Source organism: Lycium ferocissimum, chromosome 11, assembly GCF_029784015.1.
Source record: "Lycium ferocissimum isolate CSIRO_LF1 chromosome 11, AGI_CSIRO_Lferr_CH_V1, whole genome shotgun sequence".
NCBI lineage: Eukaryota > Viridiplantae > Streptophyta > Magnoliopsida > Solanales > Solanaceae > Lycium > Lycium ferocissimum.
The window spans coordinates 60,037,790-60,063,023 of NC_081352.1; the positions used below are offsets into that span (position 1 = coordinate 60,037,790).

General features: G+C 40.8%; 1 non-coding gene across 1 annotated transcript; it reads right to left on the minus strand.

Annotated features, from left to right (window-relative positions):
* Positions 1–2,954: 2,954 nt before the first annotated feature.
* On the minus strand, positions 2,955–3,060 carry LOC132038730 (small nucleolar RNA R71). The gene has a single exon (XR_009410213.1). It is a non-coding gene; the product is annotated as a small nucleolar RNA R71 (small nucleolar RNA).
* Positions 3,061–25,234: the final 22,174 nt, after the last annotated feature.

The following is a 25,234-nucleotide window of genomic DNA, read 5'->3' on the forward strand; positions in this document are numbered from 1 at the left end:
CTACTATCTTAAATTCATCACCTATCACTCACCCTCCTGACCCCTACCACCAGATCACGGAGCTCTCTGTCAACCAGAATGCATCCAAGGACTCTGAGCAATTAAAATAAATTACGGGAGGGCAAAAATTAGGTGTCAACTAGGGGTTGATTAGGTATGTTGGAGAGGGTTTTGTATAAGGTTAGGGCTCAGGGGAAGTGGAGAAAATGAGATAAAATGATAAGTATACGAAATATATAAAAAGAGAACTAGAACAGACTTAAAAATACGACCAGAAAATATGTGTCGTATGTATATATATACGGTCTAAGATACTGGCCATATATGGACCATATATATATATATATATGGTCCATATTTATGGACTGTATTTCCCAACAATAATTTTTACCTCTCTGCCAAGAGAAGTATGAACTGTATTTCCAAGTACGGTCCATATTTCTCAACATACGGTCCGTATTTATTCTTCCCAAAAACAAACTTAGACAACACGTATTCTCTTCGATATTTTTACCCTCTAATCCTTCCAACACTTGCCAAACATGCTTCAACGTTCGCATACTCAAGATGAACACGTCTAATCTCATATAACCTCAAAGATAATCTCGCCTTCCAAATCTATAGCAACCAACTCATGAAGAAACTTAACGTATAAAAGTAAGGAGTATAACACAGAAGGTCGATTATTACTTGGTCGTATGATGGGTTCAGTTCCCGCTGTATTCGAGAGTATTTTGGGATTTTGTTTGGAAATTTGGTTTTGGCCGTTTGGGGGTTATCGGATCAAGGTGACCTCCGTTGGGAATTCCGAAGTCACGGTTGAGTTCGTAGCACATTTTTACATGTGTCTGCATATTTGATTTTTATCCGGGAGGTCTCGGATGGAGGTGGGCTTTTTGGTTAAACTTGGTGAAAACCAGATTTTTCGATGTTCTGGTGTGTCGCTTCTGCGATGGGGTGACTGATGTGCCGTGAAATTATGGCACATTCGATACTTTTTAGCTATAAGTTTTACTTGTTTTTGAGCAAGTCTAGGTCGTTTTTGATGTGTTTGTGACATGTTGCAGGTGTATACCGTGATTCGAGAGCAAGTCGTAAAAATGGAGTGAAAAAGATGTTCAGAAAGAGAAATTTATCGAAGACGAGAGTTATACGGAGGAAGATACGGACCGTAGAATATTCACGGTCCGTAAATCCCATCGTACATGCTCAACAGAATGAGTCTTTGGATGAAGCAAAGGTCCGAGCAGAAGTACGGACCGTATAATATTTACGGTCCGTAAAATCCACCGTAGATTGGTTCCAGAAGAGTTGTTAAGACAAAGAGATTTACGGTCAAGTTATACGGACCGTATAATATTTACGGTCCGTGAAAGTTGATCGTACATTGGACAACTGGAGAGATTTCACGGAAGGCTCCCATTGATTCTACGGACCGTATAAAAAGTACGGTCCGTACATTGGTCCGTCGAGGGCAATTTTGTCAGTCCAGTTTTGCACGGTTTTGACTCTTATAAATACCTATTTTAGGTTTCCTGTATTAACATTCATTACAGAATTCAGTTTTCTTTTCCCTTAGTATTAGCACTCATATTTTTGAAGTCTTTTGGGGATTACAAACAATTAGAATTCAAGTCTCTTCAATTCCAAACAATCAATTGTAAGCATTATGTTTTCTATTACTGCTTATTATTCTTCTCCTTTTATGAGTAGCTAATTTCCCTTACTAGGGTTGTGAACCCAATTGATGGGTGTTTTGTGATTGGGTTGTGATTGATATACACATAATGGATTATTAGGGTTTGTTTATTCTTCATTCTTCATTCATAATTAATGGTTGCAAACATTGATTAACGCCATAACCTTTGATTTATTTGGGAAAATAATTAGGGTTGGTAAGAATAAACAACAAGAACTCAAAGCTTTAAACTTTGTTTAATAAATTCACTTAGGAATAAGAAGAATTTACTTGGCATGATTAATCGTTCTTCATAGTTACTTTCTTATATTTGGGAAAATCATAGAAAGAAATAATCTTTATTTATTGGAAAAATAGTATAGATTCATATAGAGATTAAGTGCATTCAAATAATGATCCATTAGAAGTATATCAAGATCAATACCCATGATCATACACTCTATCTAACGGGGACACAACCTTAGTTTCTTTTACCATAAATTCACAACCAAAGCAATACTTAGCAATTAGTCACTAAAAACTCAACTTTTACCAAAATCATCGGATTAAGACATTAGACCTAAACATAGCATTCTACGAATTTAGTACCCTTTTCACGCCCTATTCCCTGTGGGATTCGACCCCAACCTTGTTGGGTTACTATATTTGACAACGTCCGCGTTATACCATTAATAGGTGTAATTTGAGCGTATCAAATTTTGGCGCCGTTGTCGGGGAATACGGTTTTGAAATTACTAAATAGTGTTTGCTTTATTGAAGTCTTTTGCTTATTCCATCACACCTTGTTTGCTACTCTGTGTAAACCAGGTGAACATGAATCAGAATCGGCAAAATCAACATGCTGATAACCAGGGGAATCGGTTGAACAATCGGGCGAATGATTCGGACGATGAGAATGTTTTCGCTGAGCTCGTTCCAGAGGAAGATTACGCATCTGCTATTGTTCAGCCTCGAGTTGGAGCTGCGACTGTGAAAATTGACTCCTCTTTATATCAGTTGTTGAAGCTTGAGGGATATTTTCGGAACTCTACCGAGAATGATCCTCAACGTCATTTGCAGAATTTTGTGGACGTGTGTGCTAATCATATCCAGAACAACGTTCCACAAGATGCTATCCGGTTGAGGTTATTCAAATATTCCTTGGCTGGAGAGGCAAGAACATGGTTCGAGAAGCTGCCCCGGAATTCGATTACTACATGGGCAGAGATGGTTGCTGCGTTTCTCACAAAATGGTACCCCCCTAGCAAGAAGGCTGAAATTCGGGACAAGATCTATGAATTCAAGCAGCGACCGGGAGAACAATTATATGAAGCATGGGAGAGATTCAAGGATTATTTGCAGAAGAGCCCAAATCATGGTTTTTCGGAGAACATATTAATGGAGAAGTTCTACCGAGGGTTAGATCCAGTGTCGCTGATGGTTGTTTCATGAACAAATCTTATCGACGGGTGACCACCATACTTAACAAGCTGACAACTCATAATCAGGCTTGGCACTCAAACAATGCTGATGTGGTACCATTCGGTAGTGCTATGATCCAAAATATAGTGAAGGAGAATAAGGACACTCAGCAAACCTTGGCAGAACTTGCAACAAATATTTCCTCGACGAAGAAGTTTGATGAATCCCAGATCAAGAAGGTCAATGTTTGTGAGGAGGAGGCAATTTTACCAAAAGGGATGTACCATGCTCAAGATGGTCCATTCCACGAAGGGCCTCCTATGCAGATTGAAGATGCTAATTATGTGAATAACTCTCAAGGGGGTTACCAGAGACAAAATTACCAGGGTGGTTATCAGAGTCAGAATCAATGGCGACCTCAACAAGGTCAAGGTGCTTATAACAACTCTGGGAACTACAACAATAACTATGGTGGTGCGAACCAAGGGAGTTACAACAACAGCAACAAATTTGGGAACAAAAGTTCCAACCCTTATATACCACCGAAAGGGCAGTCAACAGAGGCAGGTAGTTCAAAGGTTGAAGCAATGCTTGAGAAGATTCTGGCAACGGTCTAAGTCCGAAAGAACTTTATCCGGGCTGACGACAGAGACGGTGGGCTCCCGTACGGCCAGCTATTCGGTGAAGCTCGAGTCACAGATGAGGGATATTTCTAGAGAGCAGCATCCTCCTAAAAAGGGAGGACTTCCGAGTGATACTATTCCAAATCCAAAGAATGGGGGAGGCGGTGTAGACCGTGTGTTTGCCATCACTACTAGGAGTGGTAAAATACTCCAAGGGGCTGAAAAGAAGGTGATTGATCTTGAGCCGATAGATGAAGAAGATGAGGTGCAGTCTGAAGCACCCATTACTGTTGATGAGATTGTTACTGACAAGAAGGGTGCCGATATTCCGGAGATAGTGAAGGCAGCTGAGAACACAAGTAAGCAGCCTGTAAAAGGGGCTCTCCGCCCTTTGACTCAGCTTTTCAAATCTACACCACCTTTTCCTCAGAGGTTGGTGAAGAAGAAGGAAGATGCTAAGTTCGAGAAATTTCATGATCAGCTGAAGCAGTTATCTCTTAATTTCCCCTTCTTGGAAGCTGTAAAGGAGATGCTCGATTTTGCTAAATATGTGAAGGATTTGCTCACCAAGAAGAACACGGTTCAACATGAAACCGTCAGTTTGACGCACACTGTGAGTTCCATCATCTCAACGACTCCTGTTCAGAAAAAGGGAGATCCTGGGGCGTTCACCATTCCTTGTTCTGTTGGGCACCATGATTTTGCCCGCGCTTTGTGTGATAATGGGGCGAGTATTAATTTGATGCCCCTTGCTATATACAAACAATCAGGTTTGGGGATGCCAAGGCCGACTACTATGAGGTTACAAATGGCTGATAGGTCGATCAAAAGACCTGTTGGGGTGGTTGATGATGTACTTGTGCGGGTTGGTGATTTTATGTTGCCCGCTGATTTTGTAATTCTTGACTGTGCTGTTGATAGGGACATTCCAATTATTCTGGGGAGACCTTTCCTTGCTACAGGGAGGGCTTTGATGGATTCGGAGAAAAATGAAATCAAGTTTCGAGTCAACAATGAAGAAGTGACTTTTCAGGCCAGCAAAGGGATGAAGTTACCCAGTGCTTATGAGAGCATTTCGGTAATTGATTCGATTGATGTTATAGATGAAGCAGGAGAGTTCAAGATAGAAGAAGAAAGTTTGGGTGAAGCTCTGCCGGTATTCTAGTTAATTTTGATGCTGAAGATATGGAAGGTTATGTGGAGACGGTAAATTCGCTTGCTGGGTTGGGATCATATTCTTACCAACCAAAGAAGTTGAATCTTGATCTGAAAAATCGAACAACTCCTCCAGCAAAACCTTCGATCATTGAGCCACCTAAATTGGAGCTTAAACAGCTTCCCTCACATCTGAAATATGAGTTCCTTGGTCCAGACAATACATTGCCAGTGATTGTGTCGCCCCTCCGACCGAGGAGCGATTTTACAGCTTTTGGAGGTGTTGAGGGAGTACAGGCGTGCTATTGGGTGGACCATAGTAGACATTCGAGGTATTCCATCTGGGATCTGTGAGCATAAAATTCAGTTGGAGGAAGGTAGCAAACCAAGTGTAGAGCATCAGAGGCGACTGAACGAGAACATGCAAGAGGTAGTCAAGAAGGAGATCATCAAGTGGTTAGATGCTGGAGTGGTTTACCCTATTGCTAATAGTAAATGGGTGAGTCCAGTCCAATGTGTTCCTAAAAAGGGCGGCATCACTGTGGTGCCAAATGCAAAGAATGAGTTGATCCCAACGAGAACCGTGACCGGATGGAGGGTTTGCATGGATTATCGCAAGCTCAACTCAGCCATATGCAAGGACCATTTCCCCATGCCTTTCATTGATCAGATGCTTGATAGGCTAGCGGGGCGTTCCTACTATTGTTTCCTTGATGGTTATTCGGGCTACAATCAGATCAATATTGCTTTGGAAGATCAGGAGAAGACTACTTTTACATGTCCTTATGGGACGTTTGCATTTAGCCGGATGCCGTTTGGGTTGTGTAATGCACCAGCCACTTTTCAGAGGTGCATGATGTCAATTTTCTCTGATATGGAAGAGGATTACTTGGAGGTGTTCATGGATGATTTCTCTGTAGTAGGGGATTCGTTTGAAGAGTGTCTTGGCCATCTGGGTCAAGTGCTGAAAAGGTGTGAGGAGACCAATCTCGTTCTAAATTGGGAGAAGTGCCATTTCATGGTAAAGGAAGGGATCGTCCTTGGTCACAAAATCTCTGAAAAGGGAATTGAGGTAGATCAAGCGAAAATCGATGTGATTGCAAAACTTCCACCACCTATCTCAGTCAAAGGTGTTCGAAGTTTCTTGGGGCATGCTGGGTTCTACAGGCGCTTCATCAAAGATTTCTCCAAGATTGCTAACCCAATGTGCAAGCTTCTTGAAAAAAAGGCGAAGTTTGTATTTGATGATAAGTGCCGAAAGGCGTTTGATGAGTTGAAAGAGCGTCTTACTACTGCTCCCATTATCGTTGCTCCTGACTGGTCCTTGCCATTTGAACTAATGTGTGATGCTAGTGGTTTTGCAATAGGTGCTGTGCTTGGGCAGAGGCACAATAAAATTATGCACCCAATCTATTATGCAAGCAGAACACTGAATGTTGCCCAGATGAATTACACAGTGACAGAGCAAGAGCTGCTTGCCATTGTGTTTGCTTTTGAGAAGTTTCGGGCCTACTTGTTGGGGTCCAAAGTCGTGGTTTACACTGATCATGCAGCCTTGAGATATCTCATGGCAAAGAAGGAAGCAAAGCCGCGACTGATCAGATGGGTGCTGCTGCTGCAAGAGTTTGACTTTGAGGTCAAAGATCGCAAGGGCACTGAAAACCAAGTTGCTGACCATCTCTCTCGCCTTGAAGAGGCTGGGAGACCTTCTGATGAGCTTGACATAGATGATGCTTTTCCGGATGAGAGGGTGTTGGCTGTGCACATGGAGGTGGCGCCTTGGTATGCTGATATTGCAAATTATTTGGTCACAGGTATAATTCCAGAAGATATCAAAGCATACCAAAAGAAGAAATTCTTGCGGGATGCTCGGCAGTACTACTGGGACGAGCCTTATCTGTTCCGAACATGCGCTGACAACATCATTCGGCGATGTGTTCCGGAAAGTGAAGTGATGGCGATTCTAAAAGCATGCCATGACTCTCCTGTTTTGGGTCATCACAGTGGAATGCGGACAGCAGCTAAGGTACTTGAATGCGGTTTTTATTGGCCGACCATATTTCATGATGCTAATTTATTGGTGCGGTCTTGTGATCAATGTCAAAGGCAAGGGAACATAGGCAGAAGGCAAGAGATGCCTATGAATTTTGTTATGGAGGTAGAAGTGTTCGATGTCTGGGGGATTGACTTCATGGGACCCTTTGTGAGTTCAGGTGGCATGAAATACATTCTGTGTCAAAATGGGTAGAAGTAGTGGCTTTACCTAATAACGAGGCCAAGAGTGTCATGGGGTTCCTCAAGAAGAACATATTTACTCGCTTCGGTACTTTCGAGAGCTATAATCAACGATGGTGGATCCCACTTCTAACGCAATAAAGCTTTTGCTGGATTGATGGAGAAATATGGAGTAAAACATAGGGTGGCAACACCTTATCATCCTCAGACGAGTGGGCAAGTTGAAGTGTCCAATAGGGAGATCAAGAGTATTCTAGCAAAAACAGTCAATGCAAATAGAACTGATTGGGCCCGCAAGCTCGATGATGCTCTATGGGCATACCGACCGCCTTCAAGACTCCGATTGGGACTTCACCCTTCAAGCTTGTATTCGGAAAAGCTTGTCACTTGCCGGATGAACTTGAGCACAAGGCTATGTGGGCTTTGAAGAAGCTAAATATGGATTGGGAGGAAGCAACCAAGCTCGGAGTTGTTCCAACTAAATGAGATGGATGAGTTTCGGTATCAGGCATATGAGAGTGCAGCACTGTATAAAGAAAGAATGAAGCATTACCATGATAAAAAGATCTTGAAGCGAGAATTTTACAAGGGTGATCCTGTATTGCTGTTTAACTCCCGTCTGAAGTTGTTGCCTGGTAAGCTTAAATCGAGGTGGTCTGGTCCATTTGAGGTGGTAGGTGTTTCACCCCATGGAGCGATTGAGTTAAAGTCCGGAGATGGAACTCGGACATTCAAGGTGAATGGGCAGAGATTGAAGCACTACCACGGGATGGTGTCGGAGGATAGGATTGTTGATCGATACAGGTTAAAGCACCTCGGAACGAATGATGACCCGGTGCACACTGAGAAGGAGTGAATGATCACCACCGTCGTGCCGCGACGTTAAATCAAGCGCTTCTTGGGAGGCAACCCAAGTGTAATGTTTATTTTTTTCTGTTTTTCGTTGTTTTCAACATATAGGGTAATGTTTGTTTTGGTGCAGGATGCAAAGGATAGACACTGGAGTTGATCTACGCCAGAATCTACGGTCCGTATATTATTTACGATCCGTAGATGGAAGCGTAGATTGAAGGAAAGTTTACATGGTTCTCGTTATTGATCTACGCCAGAATCTACGGTCCGTGTAAAATATACGGTCCGTAGATGGAAGCGTAGACCAGGAGTCAGGTAAAAGCCCTTTCTGTCCTTGATTTACGCCACAACATACGGACCGTAAAATTTATACGGACCGTATGTTCCAGCGTGAAGCAAGGACCGTCAGATCGAATCACCGTCGCAGATCTACGGCCAGATCTACGGCCCGTATAAATTATACGGTCGTAGATTTGGCTCGTAAAAGGCCAGGTAAGTTTAAGGACTAAATTTGCGGAAAAGAAAAAGAAAAGAGGCGAGAGAGTATATGACAAAACGGTTGCCTTATTTGCTTCAACTTCCACTTCAAATCCAATTATTCCCATTCCCATTCAAATTCCCTATAATCACTCCCTCAAATCCCTCCACTACTGAACCACATCCCTAAAATCACTCTCCATAGTTATCACAACATCCTCTCCTACACCACCACATCCACGTTACCGAATCATTTTCACCAACATCAGTTGAAGCAAGAAACACCAGGCGCTGTATTGTTATTCCTTTCGCACTAATTTTCATCAGTAAAAGTTATTCATCTCCGTCCTATCAGGTTTGTTAATCCCCTCATACCCTAGTATTGATCTCACGTGTGTATCTTGAACACCCTCATGGGTGATGTATGGGATTTTTCTGGGTTAAGGTATAGAATTTGAAGTAAGATAGGGCGGGGATTTGGTTGAGTTGTTTAGCATAGGACTCAAGGGAAACGAGAACTTCGAAAATCCCATTGGGTCGGTGGGCATTACGAGTGTGTCGGTCTGTAAAGGATTCACCCATTTGTTATGCCCACCAACTGTCCGATAAAATGCTCGAATGAGAAAATAGAGTAGATTGGGGTGAAGTCTGAGTAACCCCGACACGATACGAGCAAAATAATATGGTTCCATGTCTAAAACCAAGTGTTGAATGCGTAGAGTCGGGGAGAAGAATGGGTAATTGAGTTCAGAGTAAAGGGTATATATACGGATGGATTTACGAACCGTATAAATTATACGGACCGTAAATCTGTATCGTGTATATGTCATGTTCAGTGAATCTCTCTGTTTCTGTTTTACGACATAACTTACGGACCGTATAAATTATACGGACCGTAACTTGTGTCGTAAAACAGTTGCCTCAGTTCCCATGTTTTCTGTCCAAGAACTTACGACGAGTTTTACGGACCGTAAAAATTATACGGTCCGTATAAGTTCATCGTAGACTCTCCATGATAAACATGTCGTTCTGTTCCAAATCTACGGTCTGTTTTACGGACCGTATGTTTTTCACGACCCGTACATATAAAATAAAAAAAAAATTATTTTCTTTTCTTCTTTGTCTGCTTTACGAGTACTAACATGTCGTCCACAGGAATGGCTAAAACAAGAGGTCGTGTTCAGGGCCGAGGCCGTGGCCAAACCCAAGTTCAATCTAGGCTCCGTGATGAAGACGAGGCTCCTGTCGCCCGAACCACACGGTCGCGAAGAGCTGCCCAAACTTCAGACCATCCACCATCTGATAAAGAGACTAGCAGCGATGGGGAGCACTCATCAAGCTCTCCTGATTTGCCGAGTCGAGAAGAGGCGACTAATGCACCGGATGAATCTGATGCTGAAGAGGCGGCACGCCTGCATGAGAACAGAATGAAGGAGCGATCTGAGCATGCCATTAGGTTCTCGGTCCCAGGTTCAAAAGAAATATATGATAAGGGGCTCGAACCAAAGGAAGGAGGACAGGGTTTCCGCCGGAACATCTACGAGGAGCGGCGAATCAGTTTCGAAGGGTTGGAACACTTCCCAACCATACAAGCCATTATTGATCACCATGGTTGGGGATTCCTTAGCCAACCACTCGGTTCATATGAGTCCACTGTTGTGAGAGAATTCTACGCCAACTATGCGGCGGAGATCAACAACAGGTACAGGCCATCCCAACAAGCAAAGACAGTGGTCCGGCTCCAGAAGGTGACGATTAGAGGTGAACGGGTTGATTTCTCCAGCAAGGCCATCAACAGATTCTACTTCGGGGACAACTACGAGCCGCCGGCGAACACTGATGAATTAGACTACAGATTGGCAGGGAACAGGGCTGACCAGCTGAGAGAACTACCATGGGTGGCTTCGGTGATTGCTAGAGGAAATCCAGTGTGGCGCACAAATTCTAGTGCCCCGATAAAAAAAAAGATCTTTCGGTTGAGGCACAGTTCTGGTGGAGTGTCCTAATGCACAGGCTACAACCAACTCAGACAGATAATCAGCTAACCATAACCCAGGCGATTATAGTGGCGGCCATTATGTCCCGGTATGCAGTGGATATAGGAAAGTTGATAGCGGATGAGGTTCGGGTGCGGGCAACTCAGCCTGGCCTTTCGCTAGTGTTCCCATGCTTGATTACCGCTCTTTGCTTGAAGCTTGACATCCAGAAGTTCCCCTACTGGGACCATAAGTTCGAGGCTAAGCACATCTACAGTTTGATAAAGAGCAAGGATCAAGAAGTGAAGGATAGATTAGCTGCAGCCCGAGGGGGTGTGACAGCCCCAGCATTTGTGCCATCTGAGTATGATCAGACTGAGGACGAGGGCACGACATTAGAGGAGATCACTGAGGGTGTTGAGACTGCTGCCACGACAGTACCGGTCCCGACAGCGGTTCCGGAGTCATCGTCGGGCCCCACCTCTTCTGCAGCCCCTGCGGTTACTACTGAGCCGGTTCCCACGCCTGCACCACCTGCCACTAGAGTGACTTCCACCTCTACGGCACTTCCTGGGGGTATAATGATTCCATTTAACAGACAGAACTTCCACGACTCCTATGTGAAGGCGGACAGAGCCGATCGACAGATCACTAGCCTATTGGGGGAGTTGGAGGAGGTTATAGCACGGGCAGTTCGTAAGGAAATGGAGTCCCTTACCCAGTCTCACCGTCAAATACACTCACGGATTGATGGTGTCGAGAGGCGAGTTTTAGAGTTGGAGAAGGTTTCGTCTTCAGCAGACCTGAATTCAGTCAAGAAAGAGATTTCTCAGCTGAAAGACGATATCCTTGCGATTCAGGTAAAAGAGGGGGGCATGTTTGAGAATCCCCCTCAATCAGCTATGCCGATTGATTTGGCATCCTTGGTGCCCGTGGTGCGATTATCTAGGGAGGAGCCTTCGGCCCAAGACAGAGGGAAAAGGCCGAGGTCAGAGGACGATGATGACGAGGTTGACATAGTGGAGTTAGAGGAGCGCCAGCTGAGGCATGCCACGCGGCAATCTTTGGTTGACTTCCACTACACAGGGGCGTCGAGCAGTGTGGACCCCCCTGTCGAGCAGACGGTGCCTAGCATTGAGGTGCCAGAGGAGGCCGGGACTTCTGTCCCACCAGCGGACCCACTTCCGCAGACTCAGACCGAGCCTCCCCAAGCACGGTTGACCCAAAGACCCACCGAGGCGGTGCAGTGGAGGCTCCGCAGGCAGAGCATGGCACATAGTGTGCCTCAGGTAGTCCTATCCCTTGTCTTGATATGCTTACGCTGATGCACTGAGGGCAGTGCCTGATTCTTTAGTTGGGGGTGGGACTATCTGATTTTAGTATAGTGTAAATACGTGTTTAGGAACCCCCTCGGCTTTTCTTTGCCAGAGTTCTTTTCCTGAGGGGGATTTTATTTTGTTGAAACTGGCATGTTTAGGATGTTGCTTAGGTTGAGTAGAGTAATTTTGACTTATTTGGTGTTATTCTGTAACTGATGGCATGTGTTATGATTTGTTTGAAATTTTAGAACCCCTCGAAATTTGAAAAATGCATACTTAGAACAGTGATTGGTTGACATGATTGATTCTTTATATGACATTATGATTATTGGGGTATTGTGTGTGATGAATGACTACTTGGGAGGTCACAAGTGTAAAAATGATTGTCCTTATGCCAATGTGTGTGTGAGTTGTTAGTTGGATTCTGTTTATGCATGTATAATCTAGAACTTGCCCGGTTGGTCTTGTTTGAAATCCGGAAACGAGTTTGGTTGTGAAATGATCTTAGGCTTTCCTTGTGTAAATAGTCACTTTGCCTAAATACGCCTCACCAAAAGTAAAAGTATCCCTAGTTTCCCCTTTTGAGCCTGTTGACCTTTTTCTTGACTAGCCAACTGTGAAACCGTTCCCTTTGTGCAATAAGTCCATTTTCGCACCCGCTCCCTCCTTGATGCTACGAGATAGATGAGGCAGAATGCCTACGTTGGGGGTGAATTAAATGTGAAATAGATGTTAAAAACATAAGTTGGGGGTGGTGGAGGTTGCTAGTGGAGACTCGATGTGATAGTTGTATATATATAAAAGAAAAAAAAAGAAAAATAAAAGCAGAAAATTGTAACACAAAAAGATTTGTGAAATGGTTGGGAATAAAATCACATCGAGGTCGGAAACTTGAAAGGAAATAAAGGGGGTGGAAAGAAAAGAGGTGAAATTACGGTGAAGAGATATTGTAGTGTTCAAGGAGGGTGAGTCACTAATATCCAAAAAGTATCCTACCCGTCCCTAAGCCTACATTACAAGCCAAAACAAGCCCTAATGTGATCACGACCAAACGAGCCTAGGATGAAAACATAGAAAATAAGGGCAAGCCTATGGTATTTGCATGTGTAGATGTGAAGTTCTTTGTGAGTGTGAGTGTTATTCTTCTCTCTTTCGTCTTCGTCCCCGTTCTTATGGTATATATGTTTGTTGGGACATTCGTTGGTCTTTGTGAGGGCATAAGGATGAAAATTGAGCAAATGAAGTGACCGCCTAAAGTAGCATTTGTGTGCATCATAATATACTTGATAAGGTAATGTCATGCATTGAAGCTTCATTGTTAGTTATAGCGTTCTTGTGTATCTTTGCTTTAAAAGAGAAAATTGAGGTGGTCCTTGGAAGAAAAACATGCATGCCGGTAGTTCAGAGTTAAAACCAATGTAGACATTGTTATTCTATGATATCTAGGTGTTAGATTGAGTCATTGTTTGGTATGACTTGCTCGAGGACAAGCAAAGACTTTAAGTTGGGGGTGTTGATGTGCCGTGAAATTATGGCACATTCGATACTTTTTAGCTATAAGTTTTACTTGTTTTTGAGCAAGTCTAGGTCGTTTTTGATGTGTTTGTGACATGTTGCGGTGTTTACCGTGATTCGAGAGCAAGTCGTGAAAATGGAGTGAAAAAGATGTTCAGAAAGAGAAATTTACTGAAGACAGAGTTATACGGAGGAAGATACGGACCGTAGAATATTCACGGTCCGTAAATCCCATCGTACATGCTCAACAGAATGAGTCTTTGGATGAAGCAAATGTCCGAGCAGAAGTACGGACCGTATAATATTTACGGTCCGTAAAATCCACCGTATATTGGTTCCAGAAGAGTTGTTAAGACAAAGAGATTTACGGGCAAGTTATACGGACCGTATAATATTTACGGTCCGTGAAAGTTGATCGTACATTGGACCACTGGAGAGATTTCACGGAAGGCTTCCATTGATTCTACGGACCGTATAAAAAGTACGGTCCGTACATTGGTCCGTCGAGGGCAATTTTGTCAGTCCAGTTTTGCACGGTTTTGACTCTTATAAATACCTGATTTTAGGTTTCCTGTATTATCATTCATTACAGAATTCAGTTTTCTTTTCCCTTAGTATTAGCACTCATATTTTTGAAGTCTTTTGGAGATTACAAACAATTAGAATTCAAGTCTCTTCAATTCCAAACAATCAATTGTAAGCATTATGTTTTCTATTACTGCTTATTATTCTTCTCCTTTTATGAGTAGCTAATTTCCCTTACTAGGGTTGTGAACCCAATTGATGGGTGTTTTGTGATTGGGTTGTGATTGATATACACATAATGGATTATTAGGGTTTGTTTATTCTTCATTCTTCATTCATAATTAATGGTTGCAAACATTGATTAACGCCATAACTTTGATTTATTTGGGAAAATAATTAGGGTTGGTAAGAATAAACAACAAGAACTCAAAGCTTTAAACTTTGTTTAATAAATTCACTTAGGAATAAGAAGAATTTACTTGGCATGATTAATCGTTCTTCATAGTTACTTTCTTATATTTGGGAAAATCATAGAAAGAAATAATCTTTATTTATTGGAAAATAGTAGAGATTCATATAGAGATTAAGTGCATTCATATAATGATCCATTAGAAGTATATCAAGATCAATACCCATGATCATACACTCTATCTAACGGGGATACAACTTTAGTTTCTTTTACCATAAATTCACAACCAAAGCAATAGTTAGCAATTAGTCACTAAAAACTCAACTTTTACCGAAATCATCGGATTAGGACATTAGACCTAAATATAGCAATCTACGAATTTAGTACCCTTTTCATGCCCTATTCCCTGTGGGATTCGCCCCCAACCTTGTTGGGTTACTATATTTGACAACGTCCGCGTTATACCATTAATAGGTGTAATTTGAGCGTATCAGTGACTACGTTTCTGGGCCTGCCTCGGCGAGGCTTGGTCCATAGATGCGAGTTTCTGCTAAGTCGGGTATTCTCCGCACCTGCGAAGTTCCTTCCGCAGGTGAGTATTCCTCCTCATCAGCGAGGATGTTGAGTCATTAATGAATCCGCATCTGTGAACATTTCTCCTCAGATGCGGCATAGCATAGGCAGACACGAGTTTCTCGTAAGTGAGATTGCTAATATCAGACGCCTTATATTCACTTGTTTCATGTACTAAAATTGAAAACTTGGAGAGTTCTAAGGGCGATTAGGGAAGCTTTTGGCTTGATTCTTTACTGGTTAAGTCTCTTTTACTCTAATTGTGTTTATTTATGGTCTAAGTATAGACTCTATGGTGGAATCAAGGGATTAGTTAGGGAAGATGGGGTTGTAAATCCTAGTGTAGAGTTTATGAATCTTGTGCTATGAAAATGGGTTTTGTTGGGGAAATCTTATGAAATCTAGTCATGGAATAATTGGGATAACTAGATATTAAGTTGAATCTCTCTTTAATTTATGGAATTTGATCATGGAAAAGTTAGGGTTTTTCTATAAATTGAGGGTTTTCTATTATTGATAAATTGAGGTAAAGTAGTGAATTGGGGGATGGTATTGGACTTCCTAAGGGTTGGGTGAACTATTTTTAACTTGAAATTCCAATTTTGCCCTTATGGGCCCAGGTTTCTCGTTTAAGGTCATTTTTTTATTCGAATAAGTTTGTGGCAATACGGATGTCGTTAGTGTCAGTTGCTAATGTAGATTAACTTGTTTATTAGACTTTGATCATTCGGAATCTCTTCATAAAGGGAAGGCTCGTGTTGGATAGTTCGTGGCACCTGCTCGGCACTGAGGTAGGTTATGGTTTACCTTTCTTAGACTTTGATTAGCGAATCGCATGTGTTAGGTAGTTATTGACGGGGAATGCATGGCAGGCTTCGGGTATGGTTGCGGTGTTAAATCTAGTGGCTTGGTATGATTTCTGATTATTTGGGCTTGTTGCCGTACTTTATGCAATTATTGACATGTGATGTACTTGACAACATGATTGTGGTTACGTGGTTTGTGCTAGTTCTATTTATTGTGATTGGGATTAAGTATCTGATATGCTCCCATGATAGTCTTGAGAAACCGTGCAAGGGCTGAATTGTCATTATGGTGCTTATGAATTTCGTCTTATATTAACTGGCATTGGTTATATGTGATTCCTCATTTCTTGCATCCATACATTCATACATGATGAAAGAGTTATGGAAACAGATTTGAAATGGAAAGAAAGAGAAAAAGGAAAGTGACATTATTATTGCTATAGTCTGAGGTCTGTACCGGACGTATAGTGGCAGAGTCACGATTCGAGGTCTGTTCCGGAGTGGCTAGTACATGGACGTCATGGGTCCCCCGTTGGTCATGACTATTGAAGCAAAAAATGCTTATAGCATGTGTGTACAGGTTCGAGATACTGATCATTACATTGCATCTTATCTGCCTTGCACTTCTTATCTTCGCATCGCATACTACCTCATCGGATTCATATTGGTGTTACACTTGTGTTGTTGCCTGTAGTTGAGGACTTTTTAGAAACTTGGCAGACTTGTGGGTTAGAAGCTTAAACCTAGGCTATGACTAGTGAATATTGAGACATACTATGCCTATTGATTGTTGTTGACTGTCTTATCTGTCCTACTCATTGATTTCTGTATTTCATATGTGTTAACTAATCTTAGTCGGACTATGATGCTTACCAGTACTAGTGTTGTGCTGATACTACCCTTGCTATACTCCTTGTGGAGTGTAGATTTGATTCAGGTTATGTTCGAGACCTCGCAGTTGATCCTTTGACAGAGACTCCAGGATGAGCTACTGCTAGACCTGCAGGCCGGAGATTCTTCTGTTATATAGTTGTCTCATGTTTTTATACTCAGTAGTTTTACTATTGAGATTTGTAGTACTCTTTTCAGACTATGTATTATTTAGCAGCTCTTGTACTAGCTTCAGACTAGATCCTTGGGGTGTAGTATTTCTCATTCAGCACCTATATTATTATCTTATATATCTATCAAGACTTAGTATATTTCTGTTTTCACTTACGTGTTGATTTAATATTTGGTTATGAGGGAAGGGTTTGTCTATCAGAGGAGTTAGCGTGGGTGCCCACACGATTCACGAGTTGGGTCGTAACATCACCCTATACTTCTTTTGCCCCTTTTATGTGCAGATTCGGTTTCTAGCACTAATGTAGCTCGAGACTTCACCGATCATTGAGGAGTCTATCTTGGAGGATTCAAAGTGAGCTGCTGGAAGATCCGTGGCACCGGATTCTCGCTCCCTTTTACCTTATTTTGTCTTTTCTTCTATTCAAACAGTGTATCCGGATGATATTCTAGACATGTATTTGATATCTTAGTAGTTCTTGTACTTATGACTCCATATTTCAGGTGGTTGTACTTATTCCGCATATTTATGAAAATGAGACTTAATTTATGACTCTTAAATGACATTATTTATTTCTTTTTACACAATATACTTGTTAAAATTGACTAGATCAGTTGTGGATGGTCGCTTACCGGGTCGGGATAGGTGCCTTCACAGCTTTAGAATTTGGGTCGTCACAAATTGATATCAGAGTTTTAGGTTCACCGGTCTAATGAGTACAAAAGTAATGTCTAGTAGAGTCGTGTGGATCGGTACGGAAACGTCTTTACTTATCTTTAATAGGCTATGGGACACTTAGGAAAATTTCATTCTTTCATTTAGGAAAATTTCATTCTTTCATTCCTTATCAATTTATCATGCGTATGTGATTCAGTTAAGCTCTAAACTTCAATGTTCCAATCTCTCATTGATGATGAGGACACGTTCTTCGTTCGTACATGAGTGGCTAGATGTAACATCACGTGGTATGGTAAGATATGTGTCACCGTGATGAGGACGCGACACCAGATTCAGATTATAGCTATGATTCAAAACTCAGTTCGGTGGAGTTATGATTCAGACTTTCTAGTTTGGTGGTATCCTGATGAAATGGGAGTGATGGTGCAAAAGACTACATGATAGCCAAGTTTCAGCGGTTAGTGGCTCGGAAGTCAAGGACATGCGTATACAGCGATGGGAAGAGATTTGATGATTCTAAATGATAAGATTAGTGGGTTAACCAGGTGTTGAAGATTATGCTTGAGAGCTTTGGGCATAGCATAAAGATCTCTTGAGATGCACTGAGATGGGGCATGTACTAATATTCTAAAGACAAAGGGAAAACTTAGGTGAATCAATTGATCAGACAAGAAGAATAGTTGATGAGGCTATGAAGAGAAGTTTGGAAAGCATATAAACATGAAAGATGACCTTTTATGATAAGGTATGAAAAAGTAGGACTTCATATTGGGGTGCGTGTGAAGAGTCTTCAGTTACTCGATGTGTGAAGAGTCTTCAGTTACTTGATGGAACAAGGATATAATAAAGGGAATTCAAATGGATCATTTTCAGTTATAGGACGAGCACAAGTGGTGGATGTGCTCGTCTAGCAAAAAGTTACTATGGATGATTGATTCTTGTGGGAATAGTGGGGTGTAGTCTTTTAGCAAAGGTCGTGTTAGAAGGTCCGCTTGATATCTCGAAGGAACAGCGACCGGCTATAGGAATAACTCTAGCAATGGATGAGTGTGATGATTTAATTACTTAAAGAGTTATCGGTTATTGCACCTAATTTTGAGAATAAATTTGGATATTGAATATGTGATGCATTTGGCTTAGAGGAATGTTTAGTTTCAAGGTTCGAGTGAGGCAAGGGAAGCTATCAGACGCTCTAGATTGTGTTTACTACTATCTCCAAGATTGGCTTAGCTATTTTAAAAGATGTAGGATATTTTGATTCACCCCACGAGTGGGTTTGAGTGGTTTTTTTGGTTGATAATGATAAAAGTGATTTTGAATGGAATATGAAAACTGAATAATTAAGATAAAAAGCATCTTACTAGCTATTTTGGAGGATTAAGATTCGTAAGACATGAATTTGAAGCAGTGTGACTACTTGATTCATGTACGGGTTATGGTGGCATTATATTATATCATTCAAATTAAGTGTAAAAGTGATAGGAATGATTGAAGAAGGAAGTTGATGGACAATTTGACTTAGTGTGTGGCAAGTGCCAACGGGACCTTGTGATTTAAGATTGATGAGGAGGTAACTTGTACAATACCAAGATGAGTAATTTCATGGCATCCTTGAATAGACGAGCTAGATTTGATTAATAAGAAGAAATCTCTACAACTGAAAGTTGAAGTCATAATTTCGAGGTAAGACTATGTTAAAGTGATAGTTACATAGTATGGTTGAGTATTTCAAATACGAATGACTTGAGAGTATTTATGCACGGTAAGACACATGGATTGTAAGGTTTGATACTTTTAGATTTGCTAAAGGTGTAATAAGGTATTGCACTCAGAGATTTTATGATTGTGAAGGGTTAAGTACAAGGTCATAAGCTTTACGTTGGAGTGTTCGAGGTTATGAATGAGTTTAGTGAAAGTATAAAAAGAAGTGTTCAATGTAATTAGATTCTATGAACTTTACCATATTTGGATGACAAATGCGAGTTAACGGATTTGAAGATTTAAAATCATAAGGTATAGTTCATCAGTACTTGATTGACGACTTGGGAAAATTTTATCTTTTGAGGTTAGGAACGATAGCACGGGGTTAAGTTTTCGAGAATAATTAGAATGGGTCACCACATACTTATGGAAGACTTACTATTCATTTTACAAGGATCCAGAAACAATTCTAGTGATTATTGGTGACATTCAGGGAATGGTGTATTTTAACCGGGTCAGGTCTATACATTTAAAGCCAGATGGCTTATAGATATATTATCAGAAAGATCTATAGTCATCCTAGAAACCTGTTTCTGAAGAATTGATGGATTTCGGTTCAGGATAGAGGTATGGCAGGTTTAGCCGAGCGTTATTGGAGTTTAAAAGGAGATTTGAAAATATATTTTTTATGGCAGTTTTACGGGCATTTGTAATGGTCTACGCGGATACTTGGTGATGCTTTGAGGAGGTAGAAATGGATATGGAAAGTCTTTGGGGTGATCAGTTGATTTTTACATATTTGGCATGGCAAGATAATCACTAGGATGATGCGTATAGTATGTTATTTAAAGGATTAAGAAGAATTGGACGTTGAATGTTGACTAAGTAGTTTCAGCTCGTTGAAACGAAACTAAGGGATTCGAAATTTGCGCAATCGGCCTTAGTTAAGGTCAGTTTTAGGAAAATGCTTAGAATTGGCTCAATACAAGAACAAATTATTTGCTGGTCAGAAGGAGTCATGATTTAGACTTGCGATGTGTGACAACGTGAATTTTAAGTATTTTTGGTAATAAAGACGACTTTGGAAGGTGTGGAAGAAAGATAAGTAGAATCAGAGTACTTTATGGGTACAGTTTGACAATGGGTTGCGGCTTCAACTAGAAGATTGTGGCAACTATGATGATAATTGTGGAATCAACCAATTTCATTCATAGTTATGGTTATAATCAAAATCAGGTATTTCAAGTGGAGTCGGATCAAATGTGTGAGAATCAGACTATTGAGCTAAGTTAAAGAAAAATTTAGCGGATTAAGTGGAGAAGAAAATTGCTATGGACTTGTGGTAAGTTTACCACGGAATTTGGAAAAGTTTGGTGCTACTTGGTTCATTGTGTATTGTTTAACTAAGTCGGCTCTTTTCGCACCGGATCAGACTACTTACAACTGGGGTCGAGTTTACACATCATGTCACCCTTAGATAGATGGCTAGTTCGAGCAGACTATTCAAGTCCTTGAGGATATGTTGTGGCCTTGTATGATTGATGTTGGTGGTCATTGGGATTGGTTCTTGTCTTTGGCTGAGTTTGCTTACAATGTTAATTACCATTTGAGCATTGAAGTGGGAGCATTTGAGGCATTATATGGTAGGAGATGTCGTTCTCCGGTTGTTGGTTTGATCCTTTAAAGGTTAGGGTTTGGTGTATAGACTTGTTGAGGAATCTTTGGAAAAGGTCAAGTTGATTTGGAAGAGGTTTGTCACAGTTCAGAATAGGCAAAAGAGTTATGCGGAACGAGAGGTCCTTGATTTAGAGCTCATGGTTGGTGAGCGGGACTTTGTTGAACATTTCACCCATGAAGGGTGTGATTAGGTTCAGAAACAAGGGCAAGTTTAGCCCGAGTATATTGGTCCTTTTGAGATTGTTCAGTATATTAGCAAAGTAGCCTATGAGTTAGCTTTGTCATCTGGTTTGTCGATGTTCACGTTGTATTTCATATTTCTATGCTCAAAAAATACCATTCGGATGGTGCTCATGTGATTCAATGGGTTTCAGTGTTGCTTGATCTGAATTTGACTTTTGAGTAAGAGCGCTAGCCATTTTGGGTAGGCAGATTCGAAAGTTGAGATCCAAAGAGATAGTTTTAGTAAAGTTTCAATAGAGGAATTGTCTGGTCGAGGAGGCTACATGGGAGACCGAGTCGGACATGCGGAGTGGGTATCCCCAGCTTTTCGATAGTTCAGATACCTTCTTTCTCCTCACGTTCGAGGACGAACGTTTATTTAACTGGTGGATGATGCAACGACCCAGTCGGTCATTTTGAGAACCGATGCTCTATTTTGCGTGTCGTCTATTCCAGAAGCTTCATAATAATTATTTTGTCTTGCCTGCAGAATTTGAAGTCAACGGATGTCATTTGGTCCACTTTGGGAAAGTGTTTCATTTTGGAAATCCTAGTACATAATTATTTGGATTAATTACTCGTTTCGATAAAACATGCTCTGATTGGAGATCTGAAGATTTCGTTAGATTTGTAATATTATTATGTAGAAATTGACGGAGCTAATTTTAGAGTTTGTTTGGTTGATTTTTGACAATTAAGTCTACTTTAGTATTTAATATGCCTATTTATGGCGAAAAGATGCTCACGGAAAGTAATAAGATCCGGATTGGAAATTTGTTGATTCCGTTAGCTTCGTATTAATGTTTAGGAATTGCGAGAATGGATGGGTCGATTTTGGAATATTTTGGGTGAGTTATGGGTAAGGAAAAGGATATTTTTGAAATGCTTAAGTTCAGAAATGAGAATAGTTGACCAAAGTCAACACTGGAGGTAAAGGGGTCTTTTCGAAGTTTCGTCTATCCCATTAGTTCTGGAATGTGAATTATTATTTTTTACTTAGTTGAGTCATTAGTTCAGTTCCCGAGGGGTTCGGGTGTTATTTGGGTCATTGGTTGAGAAACCACTTAAGTTAAGGAATTGAAGTTGACCACGGTCAACTTCGGGTCAAGACGACGTAGTGTCGATGTTTCAAAAGTTCCAGCAAGTTCGTATGATGATTTTGGACTTGTCCGCAAATTTTTGTGAGATTCCGATGAGTCTCGGATGGATTTGGGTTGTGTCGAGCTCATGTTTGAAGTTTCGGCGTCATTTTTTCGTGCATAAAGGGTACCATATTGATCAAATGTGCTCCTAATTATGTTTCAATTGAACCATTAGATCCATATCATGATTATGAAACCATAGAAAAAATAATCATCGAATTTGAAGGTCGTATGAGGGAGTTAAGACCATTTTAATATCGGAGGAAATTGTTATTCTGGTGTGGTCCCAGAAGCGGAGCTGCGGAAGCGGAACAAGGAACGCTGAAGCTGAAATGCCACGTGGCATCCCGCAGAAGCGGCAATCGCTAAGGTAAAAATTCCACACTTTGTTCATTTGGTATTTTCATCATATCTTGAATTCGAGAGCTCCGTTTGAAGTGATTTTCGCAGGTTGTGCTCGTCTCAACGAGGGGTAAGTATCTAACCTTTATTTTGGTGTTTCCTGATGATTATTTCTATTGGTTATCGTTTTTATCCGTATTTGGGTTGTAGAAGTTGGGGTTTTAAGCCCTAAGATAAAAGAATGAAAAATCTCGATTTGGGGATCGATTCATGGATGGAATTGGGTGATTTTATGGATCTAGACTATCTAAGTTATGGGTAAATCAATTTTCAAATAAAATTCCAGTTTTGCCCTTAGGGGCTCGGGGTTACCTTTTTTTATTTCATTTTTGGGTTACGAATTAAAGTATAGCAATGTGGGTATCATTGGATTCGTTGAACTTCGTATAGTACTATTTTGACTATATTGAACCCAATTTTACAATGAAATTACAGTGCTGACCTTCGAGGCTCGGGAGTCTTTTTGGGTGACTTTTTGGACTTGAATTATTATCATTGCAATATAGATGTCTACGGACTCGTATACGTACGTAGATTACGTATTTGAACAACTTGGGGTTGATCAGAGGCTTTGAAGAAGGGCAAGGTGTTACACCTCGGAAATTCCCCATTAGCGTACAGTGAATAGACTCACGAAGGACATGACGTATATGAGGTTTGGGATAAGCAAGAGATAGTATTTGATGATCCTAATTAAGATTTCCAAAGACATTCGGGTTAAGGAAAGAAAGTTGTTAAGAGAAGCGAGTCATATGTTGGGTATCGGATGCGAATTACGAGCACTAAGTTAATGACGTCTTAATGACCCCTTGAGGAAGAGTCATAACATCCCTTAGAATGGTATTGAAGTAAGGAACAAGTGTTAAGAAGGTTCCATAAGGATCGGAGATCAAACGAGTCGACGAAACGATTTCGCTTGGACCAACCTACGGCCGGACATGCGCCGTATAAAATGTATGGACCGTATGTCCAACCGTAGATTCAGTCGAAGAGAGCATACTTCACTGGACCAGATCTACGGCCAGACATACGGATCGTATAAAACATACGGACCGTATGTTGGTCCGTATAAACTGGTCGGGACTGAAGTTCATTTTTATATAAGGGACCCTTTTTCATTTCATTTTCATTTCCCACTTCACCTCCACACTTCAAGAAAGCTCTAGAACACTCCAAACACTTCATCCATGAGAAATCACTAGAAATCAAAGATCATCAACAAGAAATCAAGGGAATCAAGTAAAGGAAACCCATTAAAAGTCATCCAAGTCAAGAAATCCCAAGAGAGATAAAGTAGGGTTTTGGTGCTAAGGGTGAATCACCATTCCAAGCTTATTCCTCCATCATCTAAGATGAGTTTCATGACCTATTCATGTTATTTGAAGCATTTATAAGTTGAAACACATGGATTGTAGAAGTGTATAGCAAATGGGTCATCAAATGTGTGAATAGTATTGTTAGTGAGTAGTAGTTGAATTGAATCATGAAAATGATTGTGTTGATGTTGCAAATGCGTTATAAATGACTTATAGAACATGAAATAAGTATTGGATATGGAAGAATACGACGATGGACTTTTAGTCATGAATATGGAGAATTGAAGTAGAATTGTGAAATGCGAATTTTGTAAATGAATGATGATTGTTGTTAGTGATATGGCGATGATTGTTATGAATGTTGGGAGTTGATATGGAATATGGCGGAAAGTAGTATAAACAAAGGAAATGCTGCCCAAATTTCTATAGCTTTAGTAAGTATGCTTTCACGATGATATAGCTAATGTCGATACGAATTCTCTTGAAGGTATAAACAAGTGCTTTAAAGGAGAACGAGCAAGCGATAGAATAGTTAAACGACAAAGGTATGTGAGGCTAATCCCTTCTTTCTAAGGCATGATTCCCGTGGCATGAATGTCCTCTTTCATTACGAATGTCCTATCTTCAAGAAGGCTACGAGCCATTATCCACGAATAGCCATACGAGATAAGAGATATGCTACGATTATGATAATGACAACGATGAGCTTAAGTCTAGAGATGCTATAGCTTATGATATGATGTTCCAACTAAGCTAAGGAACCTATACGTAACCCATTGATGTTGATCATGGTATACACTCACCTTATGCTTATTCTTTCAAGGTGAGGCGAATGCTTACGAATGCTCCATAATGAAGTCGGGAGTTCACGACCTTACGTCACCCGACATGACTATACTTGCTTCCAAGTTCTAACGAATGAATTGATGATATATGTATGATGATATTAACTTATGATGAAACTATGATATGCCTATGAAATGAATGATAGCGATGACTATGATGATGTATAATGTACGATGATAAATGCATGCTATGTATGATGATACGATTCCACCGTGCCTAGATGGCCGGGCATGTCACCGCTAAGGCGGGCTGCATATGATTCCACCGTGCCTAGATGGCCGGGCATGTCACCGCTAAGTGGGCGGCATATGATTGGTTGCCTAGATGGCGGCATGTCACATGATAATGTACGATTCTATGACGATGCATGTATGGCATGATGATGCATATGTGATATGATGGTCACCGGACGCTATGGTAATGTATATGATGTATGATTGATGTGTATGATAAATGTATATGATGATGTATATGTGATATGATAAGGCATACGCTATGGTAATGTATATGACATGACTTATGTATATTAATGTATATGAAATGTATCCATGATCTTACATACTCGTTGTATCTCCATGTTCATGACTTATGATATTCTTTTATGCTTATTTCATTCCACGCT